The following is a 12,603-nucleotide window of genomic DNA, read 5'->3' as shown; positions in this document are numbered from 1 at the left end:
TGACTTTGTTTTTGCTGGCTTTAGTATTCTTTGCACTTTACCATTGGTCACCAGTGCTAAAGTGCTTATGATCTCTCCTTAAATCACGGTAGAATTAGCTACACCCAATTGGGATATTTAATTTACCTGTAAATTCCTAGTAAAGTGGTACTACATGTGCCCAGTGCGTGTAAATTAAATGCTATTGGTGGGCCTGTCGTACTGATTGTGCCACCCGCTTCAGTAGTCCTTTTAACAAGTCACAGGCCTGCCAATGCAGCCTATGTGTGGAGTTTTTAATCTGCAACTTCGACCTGGTAAAATAAACCTTTTGCCTTGCCCGAACATTCCTTTTTAATAACCCGCAGGATAGACCTGGAAAAGCCCAGAGGCCAGGGTGCAGTGCATTTAAAATGTAGGACATTTACTTTAAAGTTGTATATGTCCTGGTAGTGAAAAATTCCTGAAGTCCTTTGTAGGTCGAGCCTAAAGTGTCGGCGTGCAAGCGCTGCTCGCATTGCGAGGCATTCAGTATTCATTATGGAGTGGAAGCTCTGTGGAAGCTCCGCCCACTCTCTACCCATCTTTTTCATTGGTTTGTGTCTTAAATGCTGCCTTCTGATTGGTTTTAGTCTTGTTAGTCCCTCCTTATGACGGCCATGTCATCATTTGTATCCTTCCATGGCTACTGGCCCTTTACTTTGAGTGCTGTACAGTATGTTTTTTTAGATTATGAGCCCTACTTACTTCCCGTGTGCAGTCCGTGCCTTCTCGGCCCCTCCCGCAGTGCGTGCCTTCTCGCCCGACCTCCCTCCTGTTTACAATGCAATATATCTTGCAAAAATACAAGTCCAATTGCATTGCAAATGCTTGTTTTCATTGCTCACTCTTCACCCTTCCTGTAACCTTGTATGTCTTGTGTCGTTTACTCTTGTCTCCTCTCCTCTGTGCTGCCTCCCGTCTCCTTTCCCTACCCCTGCCCCCGCAGGAGGAGCCTGCAATGCCTTGGGGCCGCAGTTAGAGGCGAACATGCAGCCGGAGTGGATCGCGGGCTGTGGAGGCTTGGTCCGGGAAAGAGTATGGGAGAGACTGCAAGCTGCTCTGGCTGGCCTGTGGGAGTTGCACCTGCTTCGAAGCCGGCAGCAGTCGCTGGTGACCCAGGCACTGGCGATGGACCCGGCCGCCGGGGCCCCAGTCCAACTGGGGGGCGGGCAGTGAGGAACTGTGGCTGGAGTGCACTCTAAGTGCTCTCAGGGAGCAGCTGATGAGTACCCTGGAGAAGAGGGCTGTGGGGCAACAAACCGTGGGGCGCACATGCAGAATAGTAATCGGTCTATGTATATAAAGTATCATGATTGTTGATGCGCCAGTAGACACTATAATAAGCTTGTGTCACCGATAATGCAGGTGAGCAGGACAAATAAAGCAGGGGTAGGGGGACATGCCCCATCAGCCTTGATCCTTACTGTTCGGGGTTTTGCGGGCATTTCCCAGTGTGCTGGAGCATTGGAGGCCGGTTTTAGGCCAGGGTCACCTGTTGGTGGCGCTCTCTGCCGATTTCTCTTGCTTCCCCATGTAATTTAGAGGAGGCCCACGAGATGTTGCAGGTGGGAGAAGAGAAATAGAGAGGAAGGAACAGAAGCAGGGTTAGTTTGAGCATTTGTTTTTTGGCCAGCAGTGCTTTTGGTTCCCAGTTGACCATGCTCTGTAACCTCTCTAGAAACGCCACATGGTACATTACAGAATGAGAGACGAGTAGAATCTGTTTTTTTGGAGGGGGTGGCTCAGACGATCATCTAATCCCCACCTGACCTATAGGCCCCCTGCGCTTTCTTGTGCTCTAGTACTACATTCAAGTCAGATTCTAATTTCTTCAATATCAGTGACTATCCAAACTTGAACAAAAAACTCATTTTATGTAACAAGTTTTCGTTCTGAATTTAGGAAGTGTTGTGTTGTAGGGATCGGTTACTTGGCATCATTAATTTTAGAGATGTCCTGGTTTCTCCACCGTGGTCCTGATAATGGAGTGGCACGCCGCGCCCACAGTGGCTTTAGAGGCAATATCCGTCTCTGGGGTCAGATCCTTCATAAACTCAATATCCACTTGAAGCCGTTGCTGCTACTCCTGATCCTCTTACTAAATGCTTGGTATAAAGTGCTGGATGGTGGTGCTCACTTATGTCAGTTTTTTCACCTCGAGAGATAACAATTAACAACTTCTGCACAGATTTATTCAGCCAGTGTTGAGGGCAGAATATTCAGTGCCCATACAAGGATTAAAGAAGGCTTTTCCTATGACCTAGTCACATGCGGTTTATGTCGTAAGAAGTGGAGCATTACAGTTCTGAAATAACCGAAGTACGGAACGGTATTCAGGATATATTGGATAGCTTACTAAAAATAGTTGTCAAAAGTGTGGGCGAGCAGCGGGTAGAGTGGCAGTAGGTTCTAGGCACTTCAGAGGCTCTTTGTACGCCAATTATGGATGTCTTTTGCTTCCCTGCCGGGGGATAGCTTGCCCCTTTTCGTTGGTCCCATCAGGGCCCCTTGGCATTATACACTACTGGCACCAGCATAGGTATAAGGATGTGCAGACACCTATACACTACCCATACTGACTTCAATACACACGAACACATTGGAATTTCACTGTGGGGTGTAAAAGGTTTAGGGTTGAAGATGTGAAGGGCCGATTGCACCCCAGTTTTGGGTGTCTACTGTCTTACCCGAAGGACCAAACTGGGCCCATTCATGCTGCTTTTATTAGGGTCAATGGCATCCTTGCTGTGTCACTGTGTGTATATGTCATGGCCAATACATTCCTGCCAGGCATGGTATGTAATGTATGAGGTTACCAGGGTTAAGGAGGGCATTGACTCACTCAAGGCTTTAAGTGGGATGAAAAAACTGGGGGTCTCTCAAAGGGGCGTGGCCAACGTAATTAATGGTGTGGCTTAAAAACACCTAGGCTAAAAATCTGTGCTTAGCAGTGTGCCGCCTGACTGGTATTTTGCTGTTTCTGTCATTGCTTTCAGACATCAAATACAACAAGCAACATCATACCTACAACAAGTCATGACAATTTGCTTTGTCAATGGTTGTTAGTTGCATAAGATGAATACGCAGCAATTATGGCTTGTATATAATATTGAAAAAGCTTCCACTTAAAGCCCTGGTGACAACACAGCAATGTTGCTGCTCCTGAGTTTCAAAAAGAGGAGAGAAATCCAGAGAGAAAAATGACTCTCTTTAAAGGATTTCCCTTCCACTACAACAAATACCTGGCATGACGTCATGCCATAACTTCTCCACTAGTGAGAAGTGAGTAGTGTGAGCAGCACACATCGATGTGCCTGGTGTTACTGCCGTCTGGGAACAAATGGGCCACCTGTGGCAGGGCACAAAACAGAGCCCGATAAAGACCCGTTTAGATGCCTCCTTTGAAAAACTGCCGGTGCTCAGCACCGGTGAGACCCGGCCCACTTAAAGCCCTGGACACACTTATAATCACAAATGCATAACCCATTGGTCTAATATAATCAGCACTCTCCAAATAACCGTATAACCGCTTGCATGTGGGTTTTTTATTATTGGCACTCAAAAAAACATGCTGTCGAGATGGCAACCTGTATTCCACGCCAGAAGGGGCAAGACACATGTGATGATTAACCGGTACTTGGGTGGGGACGGTTTTTAAATTACAATCTGCACTCATGGACTGGAAGATAAAAAGGTTTTCCCCTCACAAAAGGGACGGGGAGCAATGCATCGCCTTCACAATCCCCTGGAGAATTATTAGCTGAAAAGCATGGTATCTTTGAATGTACGCCACATCCACGTAGAGTGAAAGTTATACTATTTTCAATTTAAATGACAATCGATATGGGCTACGTGCAGCACAATGTAGTTGCTGCTCCAAATTCCAGTTGTACTGGAGTTTTCCTACATGTTTGCCCATGAAAAGGTTCTGCAAGTCTAACTTGCCAAAATGTGTCAGGGAGACCCAATTGTGCACACAAAACCTATATAGAACAACGAAGGACTGCGATCAGTACGAAATCTACTGATCGGAATGAATTAAAAAAATATGAAAAGTCAAACGTAAATTCAGTATACCTTAGAGTGTTTCACCTGATGGTGCTTAGGTCTAAATTCAATGTCAAACAGACTATGCAATGGAATATTTGAGCAAGTCCATATGCAGCTGCAGAATCTGGCTTTGCACAAAACATCAACCAATCTCCTAGAGAAATACCGAGACAAAATCTTCACAAAAATTAAATTTAAAAATATCCCATTACGTTAGCCCCATGAAGTATAAACACAAGGTTAAACCATAATCATTTATCACTGTCTACTTATAAACCACCAATAGTGAATCATTTATTAAATATACAGTTACATAAGTGTGTGTGTAGTCATGACATAGTGCTTTTAAATTGCCATATGACAATATGTGTGGCTCTTCAGGAAACACCTGAATAAGTAAAACCACCCCAAGGTCCTCTTTGGCAAGATTCCCATTAAAGCGGGAGATCTCCCTCCCCCTTCCAATCCACCCTTATTCTTTATTGGAGAGTAAGAATGCGAGCCACTTCTAATACCACCCGATAATTACGGACAGTAAGTCATGGATGTCAATTAGAGGTAACCATTGTTATCAGTTGATAGCCTTGACTTGACACTTGATACCCCTGACTCTGTCATTGCCATCCTACTCTCAGCAGTAGCCTTGATGAAAGCAGCAGAAAAAAAGTTAAATAGCTCTAAGAGGCCTCTTTCGTTTTCAGGTAAGCATTCAAGACATCTTGTATATACTTTAGTATATACATATATATGTGTATGTACTTTGTGGGCTCTGGAGATCAGCCCTAGGACTTGTTCGCTTCCGTTCAGCGACTGTTTTTTTGTTCAACTGCCTTCATTTAAGTGCCTTGATAGAACACGACCAGTAGAGGTCAGTAGAATACCAGAATTGCTTTCTGCTTGTTCAACTGCCTCTATTTAACCGTCTTGATAGAAAACGACCAGCAGAGGTCAGTAAAATATCAGAATCACTTTAGCATTCTCTAGATTCCAGCCCATAGAAATTGTCTTCCACGAGCACCCGTAGACAATAATATTTTTTTCAAATCTTGTATTTTCAATCAATTAATCAATCAATCAGTCAAGTAATTTGTAAAGCGCACTACATACCCAGGCGGGTTTCAAGGCACTGGGGGGGGAGGCTGTTAGTGGTCGAAGAGCCAGGTCTTGAGTTGTCTCCTGAAGGTCAGCAGGTCTTTGGTTTGGCGTAGGTGGAGGGGGAGGGTGTTCCAGGTCTTTGCGGCTCGGTGGGAGAAGGATCTGCCTCCGGAAGTAGTTCTCCAGATGCGTGGGACCGTGGCCAGGGCGTGGTCAGCGGAGCAGAGTTTTCTATTAGGTACGTAGAAGGAGAATCGGCTGTTGAGATAGGCTGGGCCAGTTTTGTGGAGTGCCTTGTGCGCATGGATCAGGAGCTTGAAGGAGATTCTTTTGTCGACGGGGAGCCATAGCAGGTTCGTCAGGTGGGGGGTGATGTGGTCGCGGCGCGGGACGTCAAGGATCAGGCGTACAGAGGCATTCTGGATTCTCTGTAATCTTCTGATGAGCTTGGACGAGGATCCGGCGTAGAGGGAGTTTGCTTAGTCGAGCCTGCTGCTGACCAGGGCCTGGGTGACTGTTTTCCTCGTGTTTGTAGGGATCCATCTGAAGATCTTGCGGAGCATGCGGAGGGTGTTGAAACAGGTGGAGGAGACTGCGTTGACTTGTTTGGTCATAGAGAGTTTTGAGTCGAGGATGACTCCCAGGTTGCGTGCGTGGTCGGTGGGGGCCGGGGGGGACCCCAGTGATGTGGGCCACCAAGAGTCGTCCCAAGCGGAGGGGTTGGACCCGAGGATGAGGATTTCCATTTTGTCTGTGCTCCGTTTGAGGCGGGTGTCTTCCATCCAGTCAGCGACGGCCTTTATTCCCTGGTGGAGGTTGGATTTGGCGGTGAGGGGGTCCTTGGTGAGGGAGAGGATCAACAAGTGTCGTTGGCGTAGGAGATTATGTTGAGGTCGTGTTGTCGGGCGATGTGTGCTAGTGGTGCCATGTAGACGTTGAACAGCGTCGGGCTGAGGGAGAATCCCTGTGGGACGCCGCAGATGATCTTGGAGGCCTCGGAGCGGAACGGGGGGAGGCAGACTCTCTGAGTTCTGCCGGAGAGGAAGGAGGTGGTCCAGTCCAGGGCCTTGTTTCGGATCCCTGCGTCGTGGAGGCGCGTGCGTAGTGTGCGGTGGCAGACGGTGTCGAAGGCGGCGGAGAGGTCTAGGAGGATGAGGGCCGCCGTCTCGCCATTGTCAAGCAGGATCCTGATGTAATCTGTGGCGGCGATGAGGGTGATCTCGGTGCTGTGGTTGCTGTGGAATCCTGATTGTGATGGGTCTAGGATGTTGTTGTCTTCGAGGTGTCGCGTGAGCTGGGTGTTTACTATCTTCTCGATGACTTTAGCTGGACACAGGAGCAAGGAGATGGGCCGGAAGTTCTTGAGGTCGCTCGAGTCTGCCTTGGGTTTCTTCAGTAGGACGTTGATCTCTGCGTGCTTCCAGTTCTCAGGAAAGGTGGCGGTCTCGAAGGAGAGGTTGATGATTTTGTGCAGGTGGGGTGCGATGGACTTGCTGGCTTTGTTGAAGATGTGGTGTGGTAGGGAGTCGGATGGGGAACCGGAGTGGATTGATCCCATGGTCTTGATTGTGTCCTCGATGCTCACATTGGCCCAGGTTGTCAGGGTGTCGTGGGCGGTGGGGTGCGGTGGGTTTGGTGCGGTGTGGTCGGCAGGGGTCGTCCGGGGTCTGAAGCTGTCATGGATGTCGGTGATTTTCCGGTGAAAGAAGGTGGCGAGAAAGTCGCACAGGGCTTGTGATGGTGGGATGTCGTTGCATTTGGAGCTGGGGTTGGAGAGTTCCTTCACGATGGTGAAGAGCTCCTTGCTGTTGTGTGCGTTGTTGTCAAGGCGGTCTGTGAAGGCGGTCTTTTTGGCGGTCCTGATGAGGTGGCGATGGTTGCGGATGGCGTCTTTGTAGGCAGTGTGGCTTTCTGGCGTCTTGTTGCTGTTCCGTGTGTTTTCCAGTTTCCGGCAGGTGCATTTGGAGTCGAGGAGTTCCGGGGTGAACCAGCTGACTGTTCTGCTGGTGTCTCTGTTGGTGGGGTTTTTTAGCGGCACGATGGTGTTGGCGCAATCGTTCATCCAGCGTTCAAGGGAGAGTGCACCATCATCCGGGTTGGTGGAGTTCGTCGGAGGGTTGAGTGCGAGGCTTGTCTGCAGTTGTTCTTCAGTGATTTTTCCCCAGCGGCGGCGGGGGGTCTGTAGGGTGCGGTGGTGTGTGAGTGGTTTTCGGAAGGAGAAATGGATGCAGTGGTGGTCAGTCCAGGTGAGTTCGGAGGCGTGGCTGAAGGTGACGTGGGGGCTTGATGAGAAGATTGCGTCAAGTGTGTTTTCAGTTATATGACCACCAAAGGCCCTCATTTTATATTAAAAACAAAGCTTTGGACTATACCATTTCCCACTGAAAGGCAATGATTCTCTCCATGAGTTCCCATACCTGGCATGTCACGCAGTTTGGTCCTTACTTTCCCTCCATGTTAAAGAACAGTGGATGTTTTAGCACCCAGGCAAATGTGCTGCATAGCTAAATACATATAAGGTCCCAAAGGCGAGACCGATTGCATTGCAAATGCTTGTTTACTACAGTAAGGCCTACCTCTCCCACAGGATAACATTGCATTACATTTAATAAGCTGTAACATCAAATTGGGAACTGCTTGACAAGTCAAATTTGGTATCTAAAGATTTGTAATTAAAGGCCCTTATTGTTGGTAACATTGGATTTTCAATCACAATTGCAAAACTTACACTTGCCATTTTCTTGCCCTAACCATTTGGAGTCTGCAGCCTGGTCCTGGGTCACATGACTTGATGAAGATGGCAGTTGGTCTTTGTGTATTGCTCCCAGACAGTGAGACAAAGGGAAGATAGGTGTTGGCAGAATGGACCACTCTCGGTTAATCAGGGTGAGGAGTTTGTTATAGGGATTATATTTAGTCTCCATTTTAGTTTTTCCTTCTAATTTAGCATCTTGTGATTTGAACATGTATTTCACTAACATGATAAATTGCCATGCACACATTTATTATAGCTAGATATTGTTGTTCTGTAGTCTGCACTGTTAGTTTCAGGGACACATACTAGAACACAACTTATTTGCTTTATTTTGTGCTAGTAGGAGACAACACTTTTAACCAGACTAAGTAACTTTGTTTTACTGCTACTCTTGCAGAATGAGATAAGGCCGGTGTTTTATTATTAAAACAGAAGCCGGTTTGAACTCAGGCAAGAGGCTCTTCACACTGAAGTTATCATGGATGCTGCACAGAGCTGTGAATGAGATGCAGCTCCTCAGGGCTGATACACATTCAAAGAAGGAAGATGGCTGCACAGGCAGATGTGTGTAGGCTTGCACACCAAGGGAGAGTGCATTTGTTAATGCACTGAGGCCGGCTTCCTGAAACATTACATCATGGTATGGGGATAGATCATTGCAACTGGGTCTGGCAATAGAGTACTCTCACAATTCTCTCTCTAGTGTTCGGGTATAAATGGTAGACAGGATTAAGATTAGGAATAATCAACATGGTTACATTTTTTGAATTATTCACCATTCTAATAATGCTCATAACAATGATGTGATCTTTCTTAATAAACATTTGACAATGCATTATTTTCTTTTTTCTTTGTGAAACCTTGGACATGCAAAAGTGACGTACGAACGGGTTATATCTGTTTCTACGAATTCCTTGGGAACAAAAGTAGTCATGTTTGAGGTTGCCGACAGCATCTGTAGCTCTGGAGGTTTAGGAGTTTAGATGCGGTACTGTGAGATAGCTGAACCACCATTTACTGATGACATAAGAAGGCTCAGTCCCTGTTTAGTTGATCCAATCCACAGTTCTACTACATTCAGATGAATCGTGCAACAAGCTGTCACCTACCACACTTGCACCTTGCAAAGGCTTTTCCTGAGAACTCTTACTAAGGGTTTATCACTGAACTTTTCAAGCTGGGACTAGGACTGGGAGGAAGGGTATGCCTGGCACTTCACAGGTGGAATTCTTTAGAAGCTTCTTCCACTTCAAAGTGGGCACCAGGTATAAATATTGGACCCCTAGCCCTAACTCTTCAGTCCACTTCTTGACCTGGCAACTGCCAGGAAGAAGGAATGTTGTGCTGCTGAAAGGCATGCCAGTATGCTGGACTGTTGCTCTGAAGGACAGCTGCCTGGTTGAGCTGAACTTCTGCCTGCTGTCCTCCTTCTTGGGACAGAAGGGATGGACATGCATCTGTTAAACTCAGGGCACCATAGTGAAGCCAAGGGCTAGTTAGCTGGTCTCATGATTAGAACCTTAGCAACAGAAGGTTCTGAAAATGAAACTTTCAGCCCAACACCTGAACTTTGCCATCTGTAATTCGTACCATGCCAAGTGGTGCCACCTCAGTCCTTAACACTTAGAAGTTGACCTGAAGGTGCAATGCAGCCCATATATGGATCCAGCAGAACCAACACATCCCCTCTGCTGTGGAATCCTGAGCAGAACCAACGTATCGCCTCTGCTGTGTGGCCTTTTCCAGTGCAAGGACTTCACATCACAGGCTATGGCCTCATCAGAACTTCCTCTGCATGCCGCATCCTCAACACGCCTCTCGCTGATCACAGCATCGACAATAACACAGGACTTTGTATCGCTGTCCCCGCAGCTTTTTCAGAATCAGACGATGCACAGCACATCCTTGGCACAGGATTTCGCATTGCAAGCCCTTCTCATCAGCGGTATTCGCAACAACAACACAGGACCTCGCATTACAGCCTTGCAGCCCATCAGAGCCCATGCTGTGCAAGCATTTTCAACCTGGACCTCGCATCGCCTTAGCTGGGTGACGCAGTCTCTATGCAGGACTCTGAAACTCTTCACAACCAGGAATTAAGGAACTCTTGTTCCGCGGGCCTAATTGAGTCCCTATAGCCAGCCCAACTTCCATCGTGGTCGACTTGAACTTGTGACTTTGTCCCAGTCTAGCTAAACCAGATATCCACAGTTGGCACTTTGTGTATTTTGGCGCTATGTTCAATTAAAGCTTTAAACTTCCATATCTCCAGTTATACTGCTTGAATTTTTGTCTTTCTTGATCTTTATTTTTTTTAATAAAATGTTCTCTATTGTTCTAAATTGGTGTGGGATTTTTCTTGTGTCATTTTATTACTTTATTACTGTTTGAAGTGCTGCATAAATATTTTACACATTGCCTCTAATTTAAGTCTGACTGCTCTGTGTCAAGCTACCCCAGGGTTGAGTACGGGTTAATTTGGGGTTTGCTTGCACATTCACACTTTGTGTCTCCTGCTTGAGAAGGGTTTCGCAGTAACCCAATTTCGTCCATACCCTGAATTGTTTTTTGTGTGCAGTTTTATACAGCGCAAAAGTGGCCCAACGGCATTAGAGCACTTTACAAGCACCAGAACTTACACAATATTGTTTTTTATTGTATTTTTAGTCACAAGGCGATTAGTGATATGCTCAGAATCGTAAGATGCTCAGCCTATGCTGGGACTAGAGCCTGGCTCTATTTCCAAAGTTGGCTGCTCCAACCTAAGGCCACATCTCCTATCCTTAATGAAACAATTAAATAATGTAATACCATGGACTATAAAAAAGGAAGCAAGTGTGTGCAAAATGTGGTCCATTGTTGCTTGATAAATTCCTTAGGGTGAAATGAATGAAAAGTAGGATTCTTTACTACTGACGTAGTGTGTGAGTTAGACTCCCTAATGTGTTTAACGGCATTATGGTGTGTTAGTTTCCATATAATGCTTTCAATTAATAATTATTTACTTACAGAAAAGCAGTTTAGACAAGAACACTTTTAATAAATACAAGAAAATGTGTCACACAGAACCATATAGATAGAGTGAAAAAATCTATGATAGCACGGTAGAGAACAATGCCTCAGGTCCAATCAAGTAAAGATACCAAGACCAATAATTGTGATTAAGGAATCTCACTGTAAAGTAGCAAGGTTTTCCATTTGTAGTTATAAATCACCTCAAGTCCTCATTCAGTATTATTCCATCATACAAGCATCTTCTCATTTATCCACAACTCACGTACACGATCCCCAGCCTCGGTAACATACTACAATGTTTACTGACTCAATCAGAAGTTTAATTTGAAAAAAAATACAATTTTTTCATATGATACTTTACAAGTATTATAATCTAATCCTTCATGTTCAAAACAAAACATACATTAAAACATTCACTTCAGTATAAAGCAAATTGTCTTGTGTGTTCTCTCCTTTTTCTATGCTGCTTGTATATTACTGTTATATTATGAGCTTTCAAGTAGAGTGTTAAAAAGTTATAAAAGTAACTTTTTTATGAAACCTTGGATGAATGTTTTAATGTATGTTTATTTTGCACATGAAGGATTAGATTATATAAATTGTATAGTGTCTTTTGAAAAAAAAGTATTCCTTTTTTTAATTAAACTGTGGTATCAGACGCGTACCACTAAGCCCACGCCATTGGATTCTTGCATTGAACATGCGGGGTCTACTATGCCCTGCAGGAAATTCTAAAATGGCTGTCTCATACAAGATATTTTAAAGTTTATATATACCTTTGTAATTTGAAGTACAGAACGAGGAGTTTTCGAAAGGGGCAAACATATCTTGGATTTTGTCCTTTGGGCGTTGCAAACGTATGCCAGACATAGAAAAAAACAGACATATAAACAGAGATCTATGGTACATATTTATGGAACCACCACTTTAGGTGAATTTCTGGTATCCTAACACGTGGGCAATATGGACATCGCTAGCAAACTAGAAAAATATCGGTCGGATTGGGATCGTGTAAGACAAATCTCCTCGGAGTAATAGGAACGTTATAGTCACAGAAAGGAATATTGTTCTAAAAGCCTTGAGGAAGTCACCTGGTGTGACGAAACACGTGTCGGCTGTTGCGCATGTGGATCAAGACCGTAAAGCTACAGATCCCCTTTATAAACAGTCTCTTCAATGTCATACTTGTTTAGGGACAATGGGTCTTTATGGTCTTATTTGAAAAACTGTGATGTTTTACACAATGTGTTGTTCATATTAAAAGGAATATTTTTTGTATAAACCCATCTATGTTTGTTGCCAGTGATATATTGACACAATGAAATACAGTTTGCTTATAATGGTTGTATAGAGGTCAGAATAGGGCATTACGTTGGAGTGCTGGGATATTTGTATATTATAGTGTTTTACATAGTGACTGTCTAAAGGATCTGTGTATTTGTGTACCTAAGGTAGTAGGGTGCATTTTTTCATACCGAGTGGCACCATAACAAATTGCTTTTTTGTCATTTGTAAAATAGGAAATTTAGAAAAATATTTGCACTACCCAATCTGACTATATATTGCTTTCTGAGGTGCGATCAGCTATACATTACTACCCTCTTCGTGTTTTCTTAAACACTGTGGTATGTTAATGAGTCTGGGGATAACGCACATGAGTTGTGGAT

This window comes from Triturus cristatus, chromosome 5_2 (genome assembly GCF_964204655.1).
Source record: "Triturus cristatus chromosome 5_2, aTriCri1.1, whole genome shotgun sequence".
In the NCBI taxonomy this organism is placed as follows: domain Eukaryota; kingdom Metazoa; phylum Chordata; class Amphibia; order Caudata; family Salamandridae; genus Triturus; species Triturus cristatus.
Note: the sequence above shows the minus strand (reverse complement) of the source record.